Source organism: Macaca mulatta, chromosome 4 (genome assembly GCF_049350105.2).
Source record: "Macaca mulatta isolate MMU2019108-1 chromosome 4, T2T-MMU8v2.0, whole genome shotgun sequence".
NCBI classification, from domain to species: Eukaryota; Metazoa; Chordata; class Mammalia; order Primates; family Cercopithecidae; genus Macaca; species Macaca mulatta.
The window spans coordinates 126,010,085-126,026,041 of record NC_133409.1 but is presented as its reverse complement, the minus strand read 5'-3'; positions in this window follow the sequence as shown (position 1 = coordinate 126,026,041).

Below are 15,957 nucleotides of genomic sequence, written 5' to 3'. Positions count from 1 at the left end.
GGCAAGGCTAAGACAGTGGCTGGAAGTGGAAGTCTTCAAGCTACTTAGAAAATTAAGACTAATTAAAAATAAACTAAAAGACCTCCATCTTTTAGTTAGATCTTTCTATGTGCTTCTTCCATGTTCAAAAGATTTTTTTGTTTGTTTGGGGGAAAATTTAACACTACTTGTTGACAGAAACATTTTAGGAAAAAAATATCTTCCTAGATAGTTTGAAAATATTAAATAATGAATAAAATGATTGATGCTACCTGAAGTCTTATAGAGTAAAAGCTTTAGAAGAAAATTATATTCCATCTATCTAAGAGAAGAAAAATTAAGTAAATACATATTCATAACTAAAGTTTATTAAAGATTAAGTTTAACTTTAAAAGGCCCATGAATCTTGCCTCAGCAGTTGTTAAAGACTCTGTCCCAGTGCTTTTAATGAAGCACTTTTACTCTGGGTAACCAGTAGCCTTTATAGGCCTGTAATCTAACAAAACATGCTAACACAATTATGATTTACAGCTTCATTAATGCTGATGACAAAAGACAGTGAATTAGTCAGTGTTATCTTAGGTCATGTTCATTCTTCCCACCAAAAATCAAAGCAAAAGTAAAATTCGAAAGTCTGGAGATAAATCAGCTTCATGAATGTCACAAACATCTAATATAAAATTAGAAAATATATCTAGAAAGTACTGAACATTCTAGATAAGGAGCTGGCAAACTACAGCCTTTGGACCAAATCTGGGCTGGTACCTGTGTTTATAAATAAAGTTTCATTGGAACACAGCCATGATCTTTTTTTGTTTCTTTGTTTTTTGAGGTTTCTCTGCATATTGTCTACAGTTGCTTTCACCCTGTAGGAGCAAAGTTGGGGAGTTGTGACAGAGACTGTATGGAAACAGAGACTGTATGAGCAACAAAGCTTAAAATATTTACTACTTGGCATTTTACAGAAAACGTTTACTGACTCCTGCTAGATGCAATGCAAAATCTCCAGCTCTGCTAAAATGACTGTTTTTCTTTGAAAGAAAAGTACCTAAGTAGATGCCTTTTCTGGTAAGATTCATTTAGATGGATTGATAGAACAAATAGATCTCAGATAGACTGATAAACTCTCCACTTTAGTAATATTTTCATTCTCAGTGTCTGAAGGAGATGAATAAAGGACATTAAAGTTGTTCTTCTAATCTTATTTTAAGAATCACTTTATTCTTTAAAGAATGTATTGAATGAAGATTATTTACCTCAAATTGTATTCAAGAAATGAAAATAATTTTACTATTCCTTTCCTTTGTGCAGTTAACTATTAATAGCTCATATTAACTCAGTCACATCTACATATTATTCCCAGCAAACAGCTCAGGGCAGAATGTACACATGTATTTTTAAAATCCTGTTAACTTAAACTTGACTTTAGTTTAATGAGCAGATAATGAGCATCCTCTTCAACTCCTCTTCCACAGAGAAGTCTAGATGATTAATCTTAATTCTCTATATGGCAGACATTCACCAAAATATGTTGTGTGCTTCACTTTACTTAAAATACATAAGGTGTCATGAAAGTTGTAAGTTGATATTCAAAATGATAATAATAATAGTCAACACACATTGAGAGTCAACAAAGTACCAGGCACTGTTCTAAGAGTGTACAGCAGAGTCTGTCCTGCTCTTCATCAAACCTGCTTCTTCCTCTTCCTAGGGACACTGCCTGGATTCTGGTCAATGGAATATTCCTGGTGCATAAAAACTTCTTGTGCATAAACCTCCATGCTTTCTCATTTTCACTGATTTGATAGAGATGAGCCCAGAAACTTGAGAAATCACTGTTGAAGATAAGTGAGCCCCAAAATGGAAAAAAACTGGGTCCCCAAGCACAGTTTAGAAGAGAGTCTCCTGGCTGGGCACGGTGACTCACGTTTGTAATCCCAGCACTTTGGGAGGTAGAGGTGGGTGGATCACTTGAGGTCAGGAGTTCGAGACCAGCCTGGCCAACATGGCGAAACCCCATCTCTACTAAAAATACAAAACCTAGCCAGGCATGGTGGCATGTGCCTGTAATCCCAGCTACTCAGGAGGCCGAGGCCGGGAGAATCACTTGAACCCGGGAGGCGGAGGTTGCAGTGAGCCATCACACCATTGTTCTCCAGCCTGGGCAACAGAGCGAGACTCTGTCGAGGAGAAGAAGAAGAGGAAGAAGAAGAGGAAGAAGAAGAGGAAGAGGAAGAAGAGGAAGAAGAAGAGGAAGAGGAAGAGGAAGAAGAAGAAGACCTCCTATCTAAGAAGGTTTCTTATCTGGGCGGGGGAGGAGGATAAGATGGCCAACTAGATGCAGCCAGAAAGCACCGCTCCCACTGAGAGAGACCAAAATATACAGTAAGTAAACATACTTTGAGCAGACCTAAGAGCACAGCCTCCACTGTCCAGCCTTTGTGCTTTGCTCCACCTGAGTACTTTTCCAGTGGCCTGAGAGCACTTTGGATCCCCCAGCACAACTGGAGCTAGATCCCAAGGGTCCAGAAGATGGAACCAGAGGCCGTTCTCAGTATTCCAAAGCTACAGTGCCAAGCTGGAAGTGCCAAGCTGAGATGTGTGGTAAGAACTAAAGCAGGGGAGGAGCCCCCACTCTCAGAGCACTAAGAGGGGTGAAATTCATGGGTTCATAGGCCGACATGGGAGCAGGGCATGCTTCCATTCATAGGTCCAGTCTAGAAAGAATGTAAGCTATCGCCCTGCCATGGCCTCTACCCAAAGTAGACCCACAGCCCAGAATATCTAATAAAGGAAACCTGGGGAAACATGAGTGTTGTTTCAGTAATTAGAATGAGCTTTCCCAAGACCTGATGAGGGAATCATGTCTCTCTAACCCCCACTACAGAGCATGGTTGTGAACACGAGGAAATACAAAAGAGCCATGTACCAAGTAAGAGCCAATGTTCCCGCTACTACTCTTAATCATCACCTAATGAATCACAACTCAAACCACAGCACCAAAAATATTCTGTCAATATACACCCCTGTGAAACCAAGGGCAAGAATCCAGACACAAATAAAGATCATGTACTGAGCCGTGGCCCTCTGAAAGTACTTAGAAATGAAGTCGATTGACTATACTCAACCTACACCACAGGTAAAGGAACACCAGCACTCTCAGGTGGGAAAGAATTAGCATAAGAACTCTGGCAATTCAAAAAGGCAAAGTGTTCCCTTACCTCCAAACAAGCCCAGTAGCCACCCAGAAGTAGTTCTTAATTGGAATGAAATGATAGACATGGAATTCAGAATCTGGATGGTAGGGAAGCTCACTGAGATACAGGAGAAAGTTGAAACTCAATCCAAGGAATCCGGTAAGATGATCCAAGAGCTGAAAGATGAAATAGCCATTTTAAGAAAGAACAAAACTGAATTTCTGAACTGAAAAATTTACTATAAGAATTTCATAATACAATTGGAAGTATTAACAACAGAATAGAGCAAGCTGAGGAAAGAACCTCAGAGCTCAAAGACCAGTTCTTCAAATCGGCTCAGACAAAAGTAAATCAAAAACTTCTAAAATGACCAAAACATCTGAGAAATACGAGATTATGTAAGGAGAACAAACCTACAACTATTGACACTCATGAGAGAAGGAGAGAGAATAAGCAACTTGGAAAATATATTTGAGGACATAGTCCTCAAATTTCCCTAATCTTGCTAGAGAGGTAACATGCCAATTCAAGAAATAAAAAGAACCTCTGCTAAATACTATACAAGAGAATCATCCCCAAGACACATAGTCATCAGATTCACCAAAATCAGCATGAAAGAAAAAAATCTTAAAGGCAGCTAGAAAGAAGTGATGGGTCACGAACAAAGGGAAACCCATCAGGCTAGCTTGGACCTCTCAACAGAAACCATAAAAGCCAGAAGAGGTTGCAGGTCTATTTTCAGCATCCTTAAAGAAAAGAAATTCCAACAAAGAATCTGATATCCTATTAAACCAAGTTTCATAAGCAAACGAGAACTAAAATCCTTCTCAGACAAGCAAACACTGCTGGAATTCATTTCAACTAAATCAGACTTACAAGAGGTTCTTAAGAGAGTGCTAAACAAGGAAACAAAAGAACAACATCTGCTACCACAAAAGCACACTTAAGTGCATAGCCCAGAAACACTGTAAAGCAACTACACAATCAAGTCTACAAAACAACTAACAAACAATACAATGACAAGATAAAATTTCACATATCAATACTACCCCTTAAGGTCCCTGCCCCACTTAAAAGACATAGAGTGGCAAGCTAAATAAAAAGACAAGACCCAATCATCTTCTGGCTTCAAGATACCCATCTCACATTTGTAATGATAACCACAGGCTCAAAGTAAATAGAGAAAGATCTACCCTGCAAATGGAAAACAAAAACAGAGCAGGGGTTGCTATTCTTATATCAGCTAAAATAGACTTTGAACCAACAACAATTAACAAGGACAAAGAAGAGCATTACATGATATAAAAGATCCAATTCAACAAGAAGACTTAACTGTTGTAAATATACATGCACCTGACATCGGAGCACCCAGATTCATAAAACAAGTTTGTCTTGACTGATGAAAAGGCTTGGACAATACAATAATGGGAGACTTCTACATCCCACTGACAGTATTAGACAGATCATTGAGGCAGAAAACTAACAAAGGAATTCTGGAATTAAATTCAACACTCAACTAATTGGATGAAATAGACATCTACAGAACACTCCACCCAACAGCCACAGAATATACAAGAAACATTCTGATATGTTTCTCCCTAATCTCATCTCAAATTGTAATCCCCACATGTCCAGAAAGACATCTGGTGGGAGGTGACTGAATCATGGGGGTGGTTTCCCTGATGCTGTTCTCATGATTGTGAGGGAGTTCTCATGAAATCTGATGGTTTAAGACTGTGGCACTTTCCCCCTCATGTTCTCTCTCCTGTCACCTGATGAAGAAGGTGCCTGCTTCCCCTTCACCTTCAGCCACAATTGTAAGTTTCCTGAGGCCTCCACATCCATGAAGAACTATGAGTCAATTAAACCTCTTTTGTTTATAAATTACCCAGTCTCAGGTGGTATTCTTCATAGCAGTATGAAAACAGACTAATACAGGAAATTTGTACCAGGGGTGGGGCACTGCTATAAAGATAACCTGAAAATGTGGAAGCAACCTTAGAATTGGGTAATAGGCAGAGGTTGGAAGAGTTTGGAGGCCTAAAAGATGAGGGAAAGTTTGGAACTTCCTAGAGACTGTTGAATGGTTTTGACCAAAATGCTAATAGTGATATAGACAATGAAGTCCAGGCTGAGATGGTCTCAGATGGAGATGAGGAACTTATTGGGAACTGTAGAGCAAAGGTCACTCTTGTTATGCTTTAGCAAAGAGACTGACAGAATTTTGCCCCTGCCCTAGAGATCTGTGGAATTTTGAACTTGAGAGAGGGTATCTGGCAGAAGAAATTTCTAAGCAGCAAACCAGATTTAGGGTATCTGGCAAAGAAATTTCTAAGCAGCAATGTGTTCAAGAGGTGACCTGGCTTATTATGAAAGCATTCAGTTATATGCATTCACAAAGAGATGACTTGAAATTGGAACTTATGCTTAAAAGGGAAGCAGAGCATAAAGATTTGGAAAATTTGCAGCCTGACCATGTGGTAGAAAATAAAAACCCATTTTCTGGGGAGGAATTCCAGCCAGCTGCAGAAATTTGCATAAGTAACTAGGTGATGAATATTAAGAGCCAAGAGAATAGGCAAAATGTCTCCAGAGCATGTCAGAGACCTTCACAGCCACCCCTCCAAACATAAGCCCAAAGGTCTAGGAGGAAAAAAATGGCTCTGTGGGCTTGGCCCAGGGCCCCAATCCTCTATGCAGCTTCAGGACTTGGTGTCCTGTGTCCCAGCCACTCCAGCTCCAGCCATGCCTCAAAGGAGTCAAAGTACAGTTTAGGCCATTGCTTCAGAGGGTGCAAGCCCCACACCTTGGTGGTTTCCACGTGGTGTTGGGACTGTGGGTATACAAGAGACAAGAGTTGAGCTTTGGGAGCCTCTGCCTTGATATTGGAGGATGTATGGAAATGACTGGATGTCCAGGCAGAAGTCTGCTGCAGTGGCAGAGCCCTCATGGAGAACCTCTACTAGGGCAGTGCAGAAGGGAAATGTGGGGTTGGAACCCCCATGCAGAGTCCCCACTAGGGAACTGCCTAGTGGAGCTGTGAGAAGAAGGCCACCATCCTCCAGACCACAGAAAGGTAGATCCACTGACAGCTTGCACCAAGCATCTGGAAAGGCTGCGGGCACTCAACACTAGCCCAAGAAAACAGTCACATGGGCGGAGCTGACCATGTCTTGGGAACTCATCCCTTGCATCAGCATTCCCTGAATGTGAGACATGGAGTCAAAGGAGATCATTTTGGAGCTTTAACATTTAATGAGTGCCCTGCCAGGTTTTGTACTTGCATGGAGCCTGTGGCCGTTTTGTTTTGGAGCGGGAACTTTTACCCAATGCCTGCATCCCCATTGAATCTTGGAAGCAACTAACTCGATTTTGATTTTACAGGCTCATAGGCAGAAGGGACTAGCCTTGTCTCCATGGAGACTTTGGACTTTTGGGTTAATGCTGGAATGAGTTAAGACTTTGCAGGACTGTTACAAAGGTATAATTGGTTTTGAAATGTGAAAAGGACATGAGATTTGGGAGGGGCCAGAGGTGTAATGATGTGGCTTGGCTCTGCCCCCATCCAAATCTCATCTCCAATTGTAATCCCCATGTGTTGAGGGAGGGGCCTGGTGGGAGGTGGTTGGATCATGGGGGTGGTTTCCCAGGCTGTTCTCATGATAGTGAGGGAGTTCTCATGAGATCTGATGGTTTAAAAGTGACAGTTTCCCCTGAACGCTCTCTCTCTCTCCTGCTGCCTTGTGATGAAGGTACTTGCTTCTCCTTCACCTTCTGCCACAATTTTAAGTTTCATGAGGCTCCCCAAACCATGTGGATCTGTGTGTCAATTAAACCTTTTTTCTTCGTATATGACCCAGTCTCAAGTAGTACCTTTACAGCAGTGTGAAAATGGACTAATACACATTCTAAGATCATAGAATGCTTGGTCATAAAGCAAATCTCAACAGATTTAAAAAAATCAACATCATACCCACCATTCCTTTGGACCACAGCACAATAAAAATAGAATTCAATATCAAGAAGATCTTTCAAAATTACATAAATACATTGCAAATAAACCACTTGCTCCTGAGTAATTTCTGGATGAACATCAAAGTTAAGGCAGAAATTAAAAAGTTATTTGAAATTAATTAAAATAGGGACACAACTTGCCAAAATCTCTGGGATTCAGCCAAAGCAGTGTTAAGAGGAAACTTCATAGTGCTAAATGCCTTCATCAAGAAGTTAGAAACATCTCAAATTAATAATCTAACTTTTCACCTAGAGGAACTAGAAAAAAAGAACAAACTAACCCCAAAGATAGCAGAAGAAAAGAAATAACTAAAATTAGACAAGAAATGAATGAAATTGGGATGCATACATTCATATAAAGATCAATGAAACCAAAAGTTAGTACTTCAAAAGAATAAACAAAATTGATAGACTGCTAGCTACATCAACAAAGAAAACAGAGAAGATCCAAATAAGCACAATCAGGAATGACAGAAATGACATTACAACTGATCACACATAAATACAAAGGACCCTCAAAGACTATTTTAGATAACTCCATGCACACAAATTAGGAAACCTAAAGTATATGGATAAATTCCCAGAAACATACAACCTCCTAAGACTGAATCAGGGAGAAAGTTCAAACTTGAGCAAACAAATAACAAGTTCCAAAATTGAATTAGTAATAATAAATCAAAAACAATCCTGGCCCAGATAGACTCCTAGCCAAATTCTACCAGGTATACAAAGAAGAACTGGTATCAATCATACTGAAACTATTCCAAAAAAGGAATTCTATTTAAGGAGGAGGAGGGGCTCCTCCCTAACTCATTCTATGATGCCAGCATCAGCATGACACAAAAATCTGACAGAGACACAAAGAAAAAAAAGAAAAACTTCACACCAATAACATTGATGAACATACATGCAAAAATACTCAACAAAATACCATCAAACCCAACCCCAGTAGCACATCAAAAAGATAATACACCACAAACAAGTAGGCTTTATTCTTGAGATGCAAGGCTGATTCATAAATGTGATTCACCACATAAATAGAATTAAAAACAAAAACCGTATGACCATCTTATTAGACACAGAAAAAGCTTTCAATAAAATCCAATATCCCTTCATGATAAAAGTCCTTAACAGAGTAGGCACTGAAGGAACACATGTCAAAATAATAGGAGCCATCTATGACAGACCCACAGCCAACATCATACAGAATGGGCCAAAGCTGGAAGCATTCCCCTTGAGAACTGGAACAAGACAAGAATGCCCACTCTCACCACTCCTATTCAACATAGTACTAGAAGTCCTAACTAGAGGAATAAGGCAATAGATAGAAATAAAAGGCATCCAAATAGGAAAAGAAGAAATGAAACTATCTCTCTTTGCTGATGATATGATTCTATACATAGAAAACTCTAAAGACTCAGCCAAAAGGCCTAGAACTGACAAACGACTTCAATAAAGTTTCAAGATACAAAATCAATGTACAAATTTCATTAGCATTTCTATGCACCAATTACATTTAAGCTAAGAGTAAAATCAAGAAAACAATATCATTTACAATAGTCACACACACAAAAGAAAAATGAAATACCTAGGAATATAGCAAACAACAGGGTGACAGATCTCTACAAGGAGAACTACAAAATACTGCTGAAGAAAATCAGAGATGAAATTAAAAAATGGAAAAATATTCCATGCCTATGGATTAAAAAAATCAGTATTATTAAAATGGCTATACTGTCCAAAGCAAATTACAAATTTAATGCTATTTCTATCTATGCTATTTTTCACAGATAAACTATTTAATATTTAGAAAAAAACTATTCTAAAATTCACATGGAACAAACAAAAGCCCAAAGAGTCAAAGCAATCCTAAGCAAAGAGAATAAATCTAGAGGCATCACAGCACTTGACTTAAAACAATATAAAGCTACAGTAACCAAAACAGTATGGTTCTGGCACAAAAACAGTCACTTGGACAAATGGAACAGAATAGAGAGCCCAGAAATAAAGCCTCGCACTGCAACGATCTGATCTTTGTCTAAGCTGACAAAAACAAGTAATTAGGAAAGGACTCTCCATTCAGTAAATGGTGCTCAGATAACTGACTAGCCATATGCAGAAGACTGAAACTGGACCCCTGCCTTTCATCAAATATGAAAATTAACTCAAGATGGATTAAAAGTTTAAATATAAGACCTCAAACTATAAAAATCCTAGAAGAAAACAGGAGATCCCCTTCCCTACATTGCCCTTGACAAAGAATTTTTGGCTAAGTCCCCAAAAGCAATTGCAACAAAAACAAAAATTGACAACTGGGATCTAATTAAATTAAAAAGCTTGTGCACAGCAAAATAAATGATCAATAAAATAAACAACCTACAAACTGGGAGAAAATATTCACAAACTGTGCATCTGACAAAAGTCTAACATCCAGAATTTATAAGGACCTAAAAAAATCAACAAGAAAAAAGACAAATAATCCCATTAAAATGGGTAAAAGACATGAACAGACACTTCTCCAAAGATGAAGTTGTATAAGCAGCCAACGAATGTATGAAAAAAATGCTCAACATCAGTAATCATCAGAGAAATGCAAATCAAAACTACAGTGAGATAGATACCATCTCACACCAGCCAGAATGGCTATTATTAAAAAGTCAAAAACTGAAAGATGCTGGCAATGCTGTGGGAAAAGGGTATGCTTATACACTGTTGGTGGGAATACAAATTACTTCAGTGACTATAGAAAGGAGTTTGGAGAGTTCTCAAAGAATTTAAAACAGAGCTACCATTTGACCCAGCAATCTCATTATTGGGTACATGAAGAAAGAAAAATAAATCATTCTGCCAAAAATACACATGCATGTGTATGTTCATCCCTGCACTATTCACAATAGCAAAGACATGGAATCAATCTAGTGCCCATTAACAGTGAATTGGATAAATTAAACGTGGTACATACACACCAGAGAATCCTACGCAGTCATAAAAAAGAGTGAAATGTCCTTTCCAACAACATGGAGGCAGCTAGAGACCATAATCATAGGCAAATTAACACAGGAACAGAAAGCTGAATACCACATGTTCTCACTTATAAGTGGGAGCCAAACATTGAGTACACATGGGCATAAAGATGGGGACAACAGACACTGTGGATTACCAAAGGGGAGAGGGAGGAACAGGAGTGTGGGTTGAAAAACTGTCTATTAGGTATTATACTCAGCACTTGGGGGATAGGTTCAGTCACACCCAAACCTCAGCATCATGCAATACAGCCTCAATATACCTCTGCAACAAACCTGGACATGTACCCATACATCTCAAATAAAAGTTCAAATAATTTTTAAAAAGGTTTCCTGTTTTGATCTTTATGTGAGAAATTAAATTCTTTAATACTTGAACCATTATACATTTGGAGACTTGCTTGTTACTGCAGCTGGCATACATCACTCTAGCAGGTATTGTCATTTAAGCAAGAGGTATTTTTGTTAGTACTACTATGTATGCATAATAACTACCAAATACACTAAATAGTCATTTCTGTTAAGAATGGCACCATAATTTATAAAAATATACTAACTCATGTAGGTATTTTACAACTGTGTAGCAGATTTTTCAAATATCCTTAACTCCTTGATCTTAGAAATCCACATATTTTTATCACATTTTGGGTAAGTCATTCAGATATTACACATTCTCAGTGAAAATTGCAAATACTAAATAAATTACAGATAAGCATGTGAACTATAAAAATGTCAGTAATAGTTGGTGAATTGAAGTGAGACAGAAAGGTGGTTATTAAGATACAGATTGCATGTATATTTCTGACAAAGGAACACTATTTACACTAATTACACAAATGCATGGGAATCCTACTTAAATCATAATTTGTTAATTCTCATATGTTTTTATATAATTTTGGTCAACATTAAAGACTCCTGGAACATCTTTCATTTGTTGAAGCATAAAATAATAATATTGTTCAAAGTGGCAAGTTTTTTCCTGCAAATCTGGTCTTTATTTCAAAACAACTTTGGATATTTTGTGCCACTCAGATTGGAATTGTTTCTGTATATTTTCTCTCTGGCAAACACAGAAGTAAACAAGTGCCAGAAAAGCTCATCTTTCCTTTCCCATAAGAATTCTTACGACCATTATCCACACCCTTGAGCATTAGACCCGCTTTATTCAGTTTATGTGAATCAGCTAAAATAAATGGTGGGATGTTTAAACAACTGTGAGATAACTGCCTGGGGGTTACACTTAATGATCTCCAAAAGCATTCCAGCTGACACATCCCTGTGTACAAGCCAGAAAGGAGCAAAAGGTTTGACAGTAGGGGGTTGAAGAGGAGAGAAAAAACAGCTCTTTTGTATAAGTGCTTTATTCTTTGTCCTCTCATTCTCTCATTCTGTGTTGCCTGTGGAGGGGCCTATAAACACTGCATACCCCACCATTCCCCAAATGAGCTAAACTCTTCATATGGCCCAAGAGGTTTCTTTCTCCCCATTCCCTTTTTTCCTTTCCTTCAGATATGCACTTTACAAAATATGCATATTTGTGCATTCATACAGCATAGTATATTTTACAAAGCTCTTTCACATCTGTTTTCACTGATCTCTAGAACAACTCTTTGGCTGAACGGATCATGGTCACAATCAGATGAAGAAAATGAGGCTCATGGCAGCAATTTCCCCATGTCACACCCATTGGTGGTGAGTGACTGAACCTGTGTGGGAACCTCCACATACCTCATTAAACACTCCACTAAATATGCAAATATCTTCACCTCTCTAAACACCTTCCTTCTTGAAAGAGTAATGAGATACTCTAATTTCCTTGTCCTTAGATAAATTATGCTCATGCATGAGAATAAAGTTGCCTAGGCTGGGCTAGGGATTAGTGAGGGTAGAATGAGGCTGAGATGGATTCAATGACTTGTGATGTGGTTTGGATCTGTGTTCCCACCCACAGCTCATGTTGAATTGTAACCCCCAATGTTGGAGGTGGGGCCAGGTGGGAGGTGATTGGATCAACAGAGATGTTTCTCACGAATGGTTTAGCACCATCCTCTTGGTGCCGATCTCCTTATAGCGAGTGAGTTCTCATGAGATCTGGGTGTTCAGAAGTGTGTAGGACCTCCCACCTCACTCTTGTTCTTGCTGCTGCCACCACATTTGACACCTTTCTCCCCCTTTGTCTTCTGCTATGATTGTAAGTTTTCTGAGGCCTCCCCAGAAGCCAATCAGATGCCAGCATGATTTTCCCTGTACAACCTGTGGAACTGTCAGCAACTTAAATCTTTTGTTTATAAATTACCCAGTCTCAGGTATTTATTTACAGCAATGTGAGAACTGACTAATACAGTTTGTGGTGATGCTGCTAGGCATCTTTGCCTGGGACCCCGTAGCAGGGATCCTGGAATTGCTGATAGCAACAGCAGGGGCCAGAATGTCTTTCTCTTGGCAATCAAGCAGCAACCTCTCCTTTCCAATGCAGCTCTCATGAGGACCATTCCATTCCAATTGTCAGATTTGATAACTCCAGGATTGTGCAGGAAAAATTCTGGAAATACTTAAGGGTGACTCAGAAACCTCAGGTGCAAAATAAAAGCTGCATTCATGTCATCACTTAAAAAATCACATGAGGTGCTTAAATGAGTCTTTGTGTATGTTGATTAAGGGAAGGGGAACATCACACACCGGGGCCTATCATGGGGAGGGGGGAGGGGGGAGGGATTGCATTGGGAGTTATATCTGATGTAAATGACGAGTTGATGGGTGCTGACGAGTTGATGGGTGCAGCACACCAACATGGCACAAGTATACATATGTAACAAACCTGCACGTTATGCACATGTACCCTAGAACTTAAAGTATAATAATAATAAAAAATAAAAAAATTAAAAAAAAACAATATTGTCTGTCAGCAAGTGAACCAGAAAGATACACTAGTGAGAACACTGAGATGCCATCTCTTCTTCTGACTACCAATGTCAGTGCGTCTCAACTATGTGAGTCAGATGATAACTTTCCCTTTATCTGTAAGACTACCAACCTCCTTCAGTAATGTAGGTTAATGTTTAATAGCAATGCAAGGAAGTTAAGCCTGATAAATCACCTAGTCCCTCAGTGACTCATCTGAATGCACTTCCTTACCTCCTCTATCCTCCTTCTCTTCCTCACTGTCATAAATACACATATACAGATACACATAGAACACAAAAAGCTACCATCTTTCACTACTATGTTACCTTCTAAATAATGTTTTACTTACCTACAATCCACAAGTTGTATATCTCCTATTTATTTAATCTTTTTTTCATTGATTCAATGAATATTTATTGTGGTCAGTTCATACCAAGGACTCATCTAGGTCACCTAATTTCAGCTCCACAAGCTTTTCCTGTGGGATTCCTTTACAAATATTCTTGCTAATATCATTCCTTCAACAAGTATTGACTAAGTCCTGAACTATCAAGAAATAAGTTCGGATAGATGGCACAGGACCAGGCTTTTATTGCTCTATTCTACTTGCTTCCAAGTTTTTCAATGCTTCTCCAAATTCCTGATATTATCATGGATTCTTTGTACAACTGAATGCAGCTCAGTGTAACTGTCACTCATAGAGCCTCCACTCTCAGCCAAGCACTGTCCTGGCCCACTGGAGATGAAGAGTGAACAAGACACCATTCCTACCCTTGAGGGGCTCACCTGTCTTTACGGTGAGTAAAGTGCTATCAGAAAAGCCCAATCAAGGACTCTGAGCATATAAGAAAGGAAGAAAGATGGAAACACTTGTGGCTTGCATACTGCCTGACCAGGCCAGGAATGTAGCACACAATCTTTTGTACGAAAGAGATTTATTCTCATCACTTTACAGATGAGGACACTGAGCCTTATAGGGTCAAAACAATTTACCCTGACTGGCCACAGTGGCTCACGACTATAATCCTAACACTTCGGGAGGTCAATGTGGGTGTATTACTTGAGCCAGGAGTTCAAGACCACTCTGGGCAACATGGTGAAACCTCATCTCTACAAAAAATAAACACACCACACAAAATAGCTGGGTGTGGTGGCGCATGCCTGTAGTCCCAGCTACTAGAGGGGCTGAGGTAGGAGGATCACTGGAGCCCGAGAGGTTAAGGCTGCAGTGGATCATGACTATGCCAATGCATTCCAGCCTGGGGACAGAGAGAGACCCGGTCTCAAAAAATAAAAAATACTACACCACACTTTACTATGATCCTCACAGCTCAACATCTCAATCCTCTGTCTTCCCTCCAGCTTTCATACCCCAGGTATTCCTATTCCTAATTCCTAATTGAAAAGACATCAGAAACAGGACCACAGCTTAGCATGTTTGGGCTGACAGAAGAAAAGAAAATGAGAGCTTTCATATGTCTTTGAAGATCATTGCCTTTCAATGAACAACGATAATATCAAATAACAGTTATAAAGTTAGAGTTTACAATGCCATTTCACATTCAAGTCATGAATAGTAAAAACTGTGAGAGGGTACTAAGAACATGTTTTGTCCTTTTTGCAGATAGCTAGCATGGTAATGAGGAAAAGCAAAGAGGTAACAGTCAGTGGGCATCACCCCAACCACCACTATTATCACTATCATCAACCTCAACAAGCAAAAAATGTTCCATAAGATTTAGACGCCAAGAATACTTCCAGAATTTTATAATTTTACTTACCTACAAAGTAAAATATCAAATTCTGCTGATATTCTTCCTCCTTGTGTAGTGGATGAATGTTTTATCATTATGGTATGGATTTGTCTCTTTCTTTATTTGTCCCCATTAGCTTTGTGCTGCTAATCTGAAGCAGCACTTCCATGGCCTGTGAGTTGAGTGGTTGCCTCTAGATCTCAGTTTGAAAAATTAAGAAACAATAGAAATACCTGATCCTTGTATTAACTGAGCATGGACTAGGTAGAAGACTGAGTACAGGCATATATTAGATGGCACCTGGTCACAAGAGATAAAGCCTATAATTAAATAACTCGATACCACAAGAAAAAGTTGTGTCATAAGAAAGATATAGAAAAATACATTCTAAAAGCTTGAAAAGAAGAAACAGTGAATTCGAGAAAAACTTAGGAAATTTTTGTCAATACAAAATGACTTTGCTGTGAGACGATGTGTCAAGAGTGGGTTTTTTAGAATTGCTATTTTCTACGTGGTAAGTTTTCATTCCAAACATTTTTGGAGGAACACTAAAAGCACTGGTGCCTTCAAATTTCAGGTATGTCAAATAAGCAACTATTGGTTGGGGTCATACACAAATGTCTGTGTTTCTAGACAAAAAGCACCTCAGGAAGCCTTTGTGTTAATTACCATCAAAATTTTGTTACAATTGTAGGTATCATGAGGATTTCAATAGAATTCTAAAGAATTTTTAAAATGGGAAATTTTAAGCTGGTAAGGGTAAACAAGAAATTTGTGGCCGGGCACAATGGCTCGCGCCTGTAATCCCAGCACTTTGCGGGTCTGAGGCGGGCGGATCACAAGGTCAGGAGATCAAGGCCATCCCGGTTTACACAGTGAAACCCCGTCTCTACTAAAAATACAAAAAAATTAGCCAGGCATGGTGGCGGGCGCCTGTAGTCCCAGCTACTCGGGAGGCTGAGGCAGGAGAATGGAGTGAACCCAGGAGGCGGAGCTTGCAGTGAGCCGAGATCGCACCACTGCACTCCAGCCTGGGCGACAGAGCGAGACTCCGTCTCAAAAAAAAAAAAAAAAAAAAAAAAGAAA